Genomic DNA, 7,500 nt, shown 5'->3' with positions numbered 1-7,500 from the left:
TCAGGAGTTTGTCATTCTGGGCTACGTACTAAGCTGGGACCAGCTGGGCTACATGAGACCTTATCTCAAAAAAAAAAAAAAAATAGAATACTTAAGTCTACAAAAATATGCACATAGATGTTTATAGCATCATTGACAAAACTTGGAAATAACCAAGATGTCCTTCCGTATGTAAGTGGATAAATAAATTGTGGTAAAGCCAGACAATAAAGTATTATTCAGTGCCAAAGAAAAATGAGCTATCAAGTCAGGAAAAGACATGGGACAAACTTAGATGCATGTTACTAAATAAAAGAAGCCCGTCTGGAAAGCCGACATATTACACAAAGCCAACTACATGATGGTCTGGAAAAGGCAAACCTGTGGAGACAGCAAAAAGATCAATGGCCAGTGCTGGATGCAGAGACACAGATACCCAGAGCTCTTGTGCCAGCTCGTGGTGAGCTCCTGCTTCAGTGAGAGACCCTATCTCAGGAGACAAAGTGATGAGGGCCACACCTTTAATTCCAGCACTTGGGAGGCAGAGGCAGGCAGATCTCGGTGAGTTCAAGGCCAGCCTGGTCTACAGAGGGAGTTCCAGGACAGCCAGGGCTGTTACACAGAGAAACCCTGTTTCAGAAAACAAACAAACAAAAAAAGAATTTGAGGTGTTGAGTGGAGAACAATGACGGAATACAACATCAATCTCCTCCTCCACACACAATCCAGTGCACATATGTACACACTACACAGGCACATACATATCGCACGCTCGTGTGGGCACACACACACACATACACACACACACACACACACACACACACACACACACACACACAGAGGTCGGGAATTTGAGGGATTGGAGGGGTGGGTAGGAAGAGCACAGAGGATTTTGAAGGCCAGATGCCTCGGTGAAGGATCCCAGCCACATTCAGGGAAACCCACATAGTGCATGTCCTCAAGTGAACCCTAACGTAAAGTATGGGCCCTCAGCAACAGCGATTGTGTTCAGGTATTCTCACCAGCCATAACAAGCACTTACTTCTGGCAGGGGATGTTGGCACACTTGTGGGAAACTTCTGGACTTCCTGCTTTGTTCTGTTGTGAGCCCAAACTGCTTGAAGTTTAGTTTAAAAAAAGGGGGGGGGGGCTGGAGAGATGGCTCAGTGGTTAAGAGCATTGCCTGCTCTTCCAAAGGTCCTGAGTTCAATTCCCGGCAACCACATGGTGGCTCACAACCATCTGGAATGAGGTCTGGTGCCCTCTTCTGGCCTGCAGACATACATACGGACAGAATATTGTATACATAATAAATAAATATTTTTTTTAAAAAAAGGGCTAGCCAAGTGGCTCAGTTGGCAGGGCATGTAGCAAGCATCCATGACACCCTGGCTTTGATCCTCAGCGTTCCATAAGCTGGGTGTAATAGTGCAATACTGGTAATCACGTTAGGGAGGGAGAGGAAGGAGCAGGAGGAGTTCAAGGCCAGCCTTGGCTACGTAGGGAGTCCTTCTGAGATTCATGAGATCCCAGGAAAGGGAGTGAGGCTTGGGGTGATGCTCACCTCTAATCCCAGCCCTAGGGAGGCAAAGGGAGGCAGATCTCTGTGAGTTCTAGGAAGCCTGGCCTGCATAGAGTCCCAGGCCAGATGAAGCTACATTGTGAGACTCTGATTGTTATTTTGTTGTTGTTTTTTTCAAGACAGGGTTTCTCTGTGTAGCTTTGGAGTCTGTTCTGGAACTCGCTTGGTAAACTAGGTTGGCCTCAGACTCACAGAGATCCATTTGCCTCTGCCTCCCTAGTGCTGGGATTAAAGGCATGCATCCCCATCACCCTGATGTAGGAGTGTCTTAGATCTATCTGTTGCTTTCATTGGTTAATTAATAAAGAAAACTGCTAGGCCTGATAGGTCAGAACATAGGTAGGCGGGGAAGACAGAACAGAATTCTGGGAGGAAGAAAGCAGAGGAAGGCAGATGCCATGGAGCCAGCTGCCAGATCAGACATACTGAATCTTTCCCCGGTAAGCCACCACTCTGTGGTGCTACACAGATTATTAGAAATGGGTTAATTGGGGCTGGAGAGATGGCTCAGAGGTTAAGAGCACTGCCTGCTCTTCCAAAGGTTCTGAGTTCAATTCCCAGCAACCACATGGTGGCTCACAACCATCTGTAATGAATGGTGTCTGATGCCCTCTTCTGGCCTGCAGACATACACACAGACAGAATATTGTATACATAATAAATAAATATTAAAAAAATTAAAAATCTTAACAGCTGATATATTAAAAAAAAAAAAAAAGAAATGGGTTAATTAAGATGTGAGAGTTAGCCAATAAGAGGCTAGAACTAATGGGCCAAGTAGTGTTTAAATGAATAAAATTTGTGTGTTGTTATTTTGGGTGTAAAGCTAACCATGCGGAAGCCAGGTGGGTTGAAAAGCAGGCCTGTGTTTAAATGAATACAGTTTCCGTGTAATTATTCCAGGGCTAAGCTAGCCGTGCGGGAGCCAGGCAGGACCAAAAGCAGGCCTGCTCGCTTCTTCACTACACCACCGGGTTGTTTTTGTTTTTTTCAAAGAGTATGGAATTCTCAAGTGATTCCCTCCTTCGCTGCTTGTTCTTGCATGGGTCGCATACCTCACAGTACACCTGCTAGATTCTCTTTCCTGGCTGGATTTCCTGCCCTGTGTTGGAACTGTAACAGGGTGGTTGTTTTACAACTGACCCAAAGGGACTTTCTGTGAATGCAGAGTCACTCACAGAGTCGAATTCCTTGCCACTGAGGCTAGGGGGCTTGCTTCATAGTCCAGTCTCACCAGAGATGGCTTGAGCTGGGGCATGGAGGGCTAGTGGAGTCCTGCATGGCATCAGATAGGGGCATAGGGGATCCCAGCTTTGAAAACCAAAGTTGGACTGAACCAGTGACTACTAGGTTCCATGTTTAGGCAACAAACCGCGTTGGTCTAGAGTGGGAGACCAGCACCTCATCCTCTGGTGGTTTAGGGTTCCTTTGATCTGGGTGTAACCCAGAGAGTACAGCACAATGGCCAAGCATTGAGCTGTCCACTGGGTCCCTTGGTGCTGGCCACCCACTGCCTCCTGTTAGTGGTGGAGAGTCAGATCTACATTACAAGTAGCAGCAAAGGGAGTGGAGAGATGGCTCAATGTAAGAGCACTGACTGCTCTTCCACAGGACCTGGGTTCAATTCCCAGCACCCACATGGCAGCTCACAAACATCTCTAACCCCAGTTCCCGGGGACTTGACACTCTCACATGGACATACATACATACATACAGGCAGAACATCAATGTACATAAAATAAAAGTAAGTTAAAAAAAAAACACACACACAACAAATAGTGGCCAAAGTCATGTATGCAGCAATAATATTGCTGAATCTGCTAACAGGATCGGTAATTGAAGGTGTGGCTCCTGGTCTGCCATCATACAACACTTCTAAAGGAAAGGCGAGAAGCTTGCAGGCAGGGATGTCATGTCTGCCTGTTTTATCTTACTTCGTGCAGCACATTCTTGATGTGAGAGCAAATGCACGAACCGAAGACTGGCTCCTTTCAGCCTTGGTCTTTACTCTTTCCTGGTTCTCACCTACTCTGGGCGGCTGAAGGCTGAAAGCCAGAACTTTGGGACCTTCCTGGTGGAAAAGCCTTCTCATCAGCCCTGCGTGAGAGGTGAGCGTTGTGCCAAGGCCTCCAGACATCTGCCCACTGAGAGACCCAAACCCTCTCTCTTGCCCAGCGCAGTAACCGCTCCTGGAAAACATGTGTAGTGGCAGGAGATCCACCATAAAACAAACATGAAAGCTCCACATACAGCAATTCAGATAATCCCGCTGTGCTGGCTTCCTTAGCAACACAAGCTGTCCTGTTCCCATAGCAACGGGCCTCCCTCCAAACCAGAGCTTACTGAAACTGAAGGCATCCCAATTAACTCCTTCTGATGTAGCAGGGCCCTTTGTCCACATGGCCCAAATGTTTCTAACACTGATGTCTAAGACAGGGACAGGGTGACATTGTGGGAAGATGCATAGCCTGTGAGTATCACAGATCTGAGTTGAACCCTTGGGAGCTACCTGTGCAAACTTGGATATTGCAGCCACCCTTTCGACCTCAGTGTGGCCTCTTGCAGTAGGGTGGAAGAGTGTACTTGTTCCTATGGTGCTCCAGGGGAGGGAAGGGGGTATGTAGTATGTTTGGGGATTCTCAGCTTGCAGGCAATTCAGTCACAGGGTCAGGTGCATGTAGTCCCCTGCTACTGTGCTGTGCCTGAGTAGCAGGAGAGGGCCCACCACGGACACACAGAGCTATGGTTGGTCTGGAAAAGCGGAACCCACAGCCATGGAGGCAGCACCAAGCCTGCAGGTTGCCCAGAAGAGTCCCACCAAACAGCCCATTCATTCCATCTTGAATGGAGCAGCACCCAAGCTCTCAAGACTCTGGACTTCCAAACAGAGAGTAGAATGAAAAAATGAAAAACAAACAAACAAAAAAACCAACAAGACAAATGCTGGAAGTTGACGGAGAAGCAGGAATCATGAGAATCTGGGCAGGGAGAGGAAGGTGAGATTGGGCAGGATTAGCTAGAACCACCTGACAGCCTTGGGGCAAGGGGCCACTGCTGTTACTTTGAAGTGCTATCTGCCCAAATCACACAAAGATCCAGGGAAAGTGACAGCAGAGCCACTGGGCAATACAAATAATACAATACAAACCCCTGGTTTTGGAGGGCTGTCAAGAGTGAACAGGGATGGGAGCCAGTAAGTCACGTCTCCTGTCCTGATTAGACGGCCCTGACGGCTTCCCCTAAAGGGGCCATGTCTCACGAACCCCAGTCTCAGTCCAGGCTGTCTGTTCTTTTCTCTCACTTTCCTTTGTACTTCTCTGTCCTGGCCACTTGATTTTCCTTCTCTTGTCTTTAGATGACTCTTCTTTCTTGTCCTGGACTCTCTCCACTTCACTTATTTCATCAACTGTGAAATGAACATAGAAATCTAAACTTTTCCAAAATGGTGGTGGCTCACACCTTTAATCCCAACACTCAGGAGGCGGAGGCAGGTGGATCTGAGTTTGAGGCCAGCCTGGTCTCCAGAGGGAGTTCCAGGACAGCCAGGCCTATTACGCAGAGAAACCCTGTATCAGAAAACCAAAGGGGTGTGTGTGTGTGTGTGTGTGTGTGTGTGTGTGTGTGTGTGTGTGCGCGCACGCGTGTATGTGGGTGGGGGGGAGGGGGGGCGGCAGCAGAATCCAAACTTTTCATTTTGAAACAATTCCAACTTTATTTTCATTTTGGTGGTACTAGAGATCAGACCCAGGGCCTGGCATATGCTAATATACTAGCTTTCTGAACTAATCTGGACAGAGCTGGGGATGTAGCTAAATTAGCAGAGTGCTTATCAAGCCTGTGGGAGATACTGGATCCAATCCCTAGTACTGAACAGACCAAAGAAGACATAAAAGTGGTTGAGGTAGGAGGATCAGAAGTTCAAGGTCAAAAAAGTTCAAGGTCATCTTGGCTTTACAATGAATTCATAGCCAGCTTGAGCTAGATGAGGCCTGTGGAAAGACAGAGAGAGAGAGAGAGAGAGAGAGAGAGAGAGAGAGAGAGAGAGAGAGAGAGAAGAGCAGAAAGAAAGAGGGAGGAAGGAAGAGAAAAAAGGAAGGAAGGAAGGAGGCTGGAGAGATAGCTTAGAGGTTAAAAGCATTTGTTTCTCTTGCAGAGAGGCTCTGTTTTCCACATGGTAACTCATCATCTCCAACTCCCATTCCAGGGAATTCAATGCCTTAAGACCTCTGCTGCTGACCAGGTGTGATAGCACACACCTCTGATGCCAGCACTTGGGAGGCAGAGGCAGGCAGAGCTCTGTGAGTTTGAGGCCAGCCTGGTCTAGGTAGAGAGTTCCAGACTAACTAGAGCTACATTGTGAGACCTTGTCTCAAAAGAACCCCACACCAACCAACCAGCCAAACAAACAAAGATGACTGTGGCCACGAGGCATGCACATATGTGCAGACAAAACACTAATAGACATAAAATAAAATTTAAGAAAAAAAATAGAAAGAGGGAGAAAAGAAAAGAGACAGGAAGGAGAAGGAAGATGTCAGACTACATAAAAGTTGCAAAATTTATTAAAAATAATCCCCGATTCCCTTCGCTCTGTTCCTCCAGACATTAGCCTATACTGAGCTTGGGTTTGTGAGGGTGTACTGAGCCCTAGAGGCTGATGGGAGATGATGGCTTCTCAGCTGTCTTCAGGAACTGCACCCTGCTAGCTGGAATGTGGAACTGGACAGGAGTATTTACAGCTCAGAAATTAGCTGCAGGGGTTTTGCTCCCCTAGAGGTTTGACGTTCAACAGCTTTCAGCATACAACCATCCATCAATCTCTCTTTTTAAATAATTTTCTCTGTGTACATATAGGGGCTCTATATACACATACTCTTTTATCTTCCTGATCTGTTTGAGAGTCTGTCCCCCCCTCATCAATTTACTCTTAAACACTCCCATATGTGTTTTCCAAAAATAAAGACATCCTCCTTTATAACACCACAATGCATTTATTAAAACAAGCATGATGACAGTTCTGTCACCTGAGACACAGACCTCATCCAAATGTTGACAGGTATCCGACTAATGCCCTTTATAGGAGAAGAAGCAAATTGCTCTAGTCCCAGACCCAGTGCAAGAGCACACATTTCATTAGCATCTGTGTCTCTAGTTTCCCTTACTACTATTTAGTCTTTCTTTGTCTTCCATGACCTTGACATTTCCGGCAGAGGACAGACCACTGACTCTTCGGAAAGCACTTCAGGTTTCCTCTGCCTGCATTCCCTCACGGGTCAGATTCGGGTTCTGCATTTTGAAGGGTCGATAACAGCACAAAAAATTCTGCCGTGGTTGGCTCAGTGAATCCCACTCAGAAGCCCAGTGTTGATTTACCCCACTGCAGGTTTCAGACCTTGGAACACTTGATGTTGCTGGTGTTCCACATTGAAAAGATTCATTCCCACATCTCTTTGTGGTTAACATCTTCCTTTGGCGGGGGACACCTTGCGACTGAAACTGTCTTGCCTCCTAGCACTCACTATTGGTTGTATATTCTTCATCCAAAAACCCAAAGTGTTTTAAATGTTGGAGTCTTTAGGATGTGGGGATAGTCTCATAAATGCGACGTGAGCACCTGTTGTATGACTTTCCCCGGAGAGACCTGTCACATCAGTGACATGGTCACTAAAGAACCTGCCACCAAGTGAAGCTCAGTGAGCAACTGAGTTTGTTGCAGTCACCAGCATGGATGACTCAGGTGGCTGCATCAGGAAAAAGCCTGAAGTAGCATGAGTGATCACAGTACCGGGGAGCTGTCTCTTCCTGAAGCAAAGATTTACTGCCAACTTCACCTGATGCCCTCCATCAGGGCATTGTGAGTTCTTTCTTCTTCTTCTTCTTCTTCTTCTTCTTCTTCTTCTTCTTCTTCTTCTTCTTCTTCTTCTTCTTCTTCTTCTTCT

This window comes from Microtus ochrogaster, chromosome 1, assembly GCF_000317375.1.
Source record: "Microtus ochrogaster isolate Prairie Vole_2 chromosome 1, MicOch1.0, whole genome shotgun sequence".
NCBI lineage: Eukaryota > Metazoa > Chordata > Mammalia > Rodentia > Cricetidae > Microtus > Microtus ochrogaster.
Note: the sequence above shows the minus strand (reverse complement) of the source record.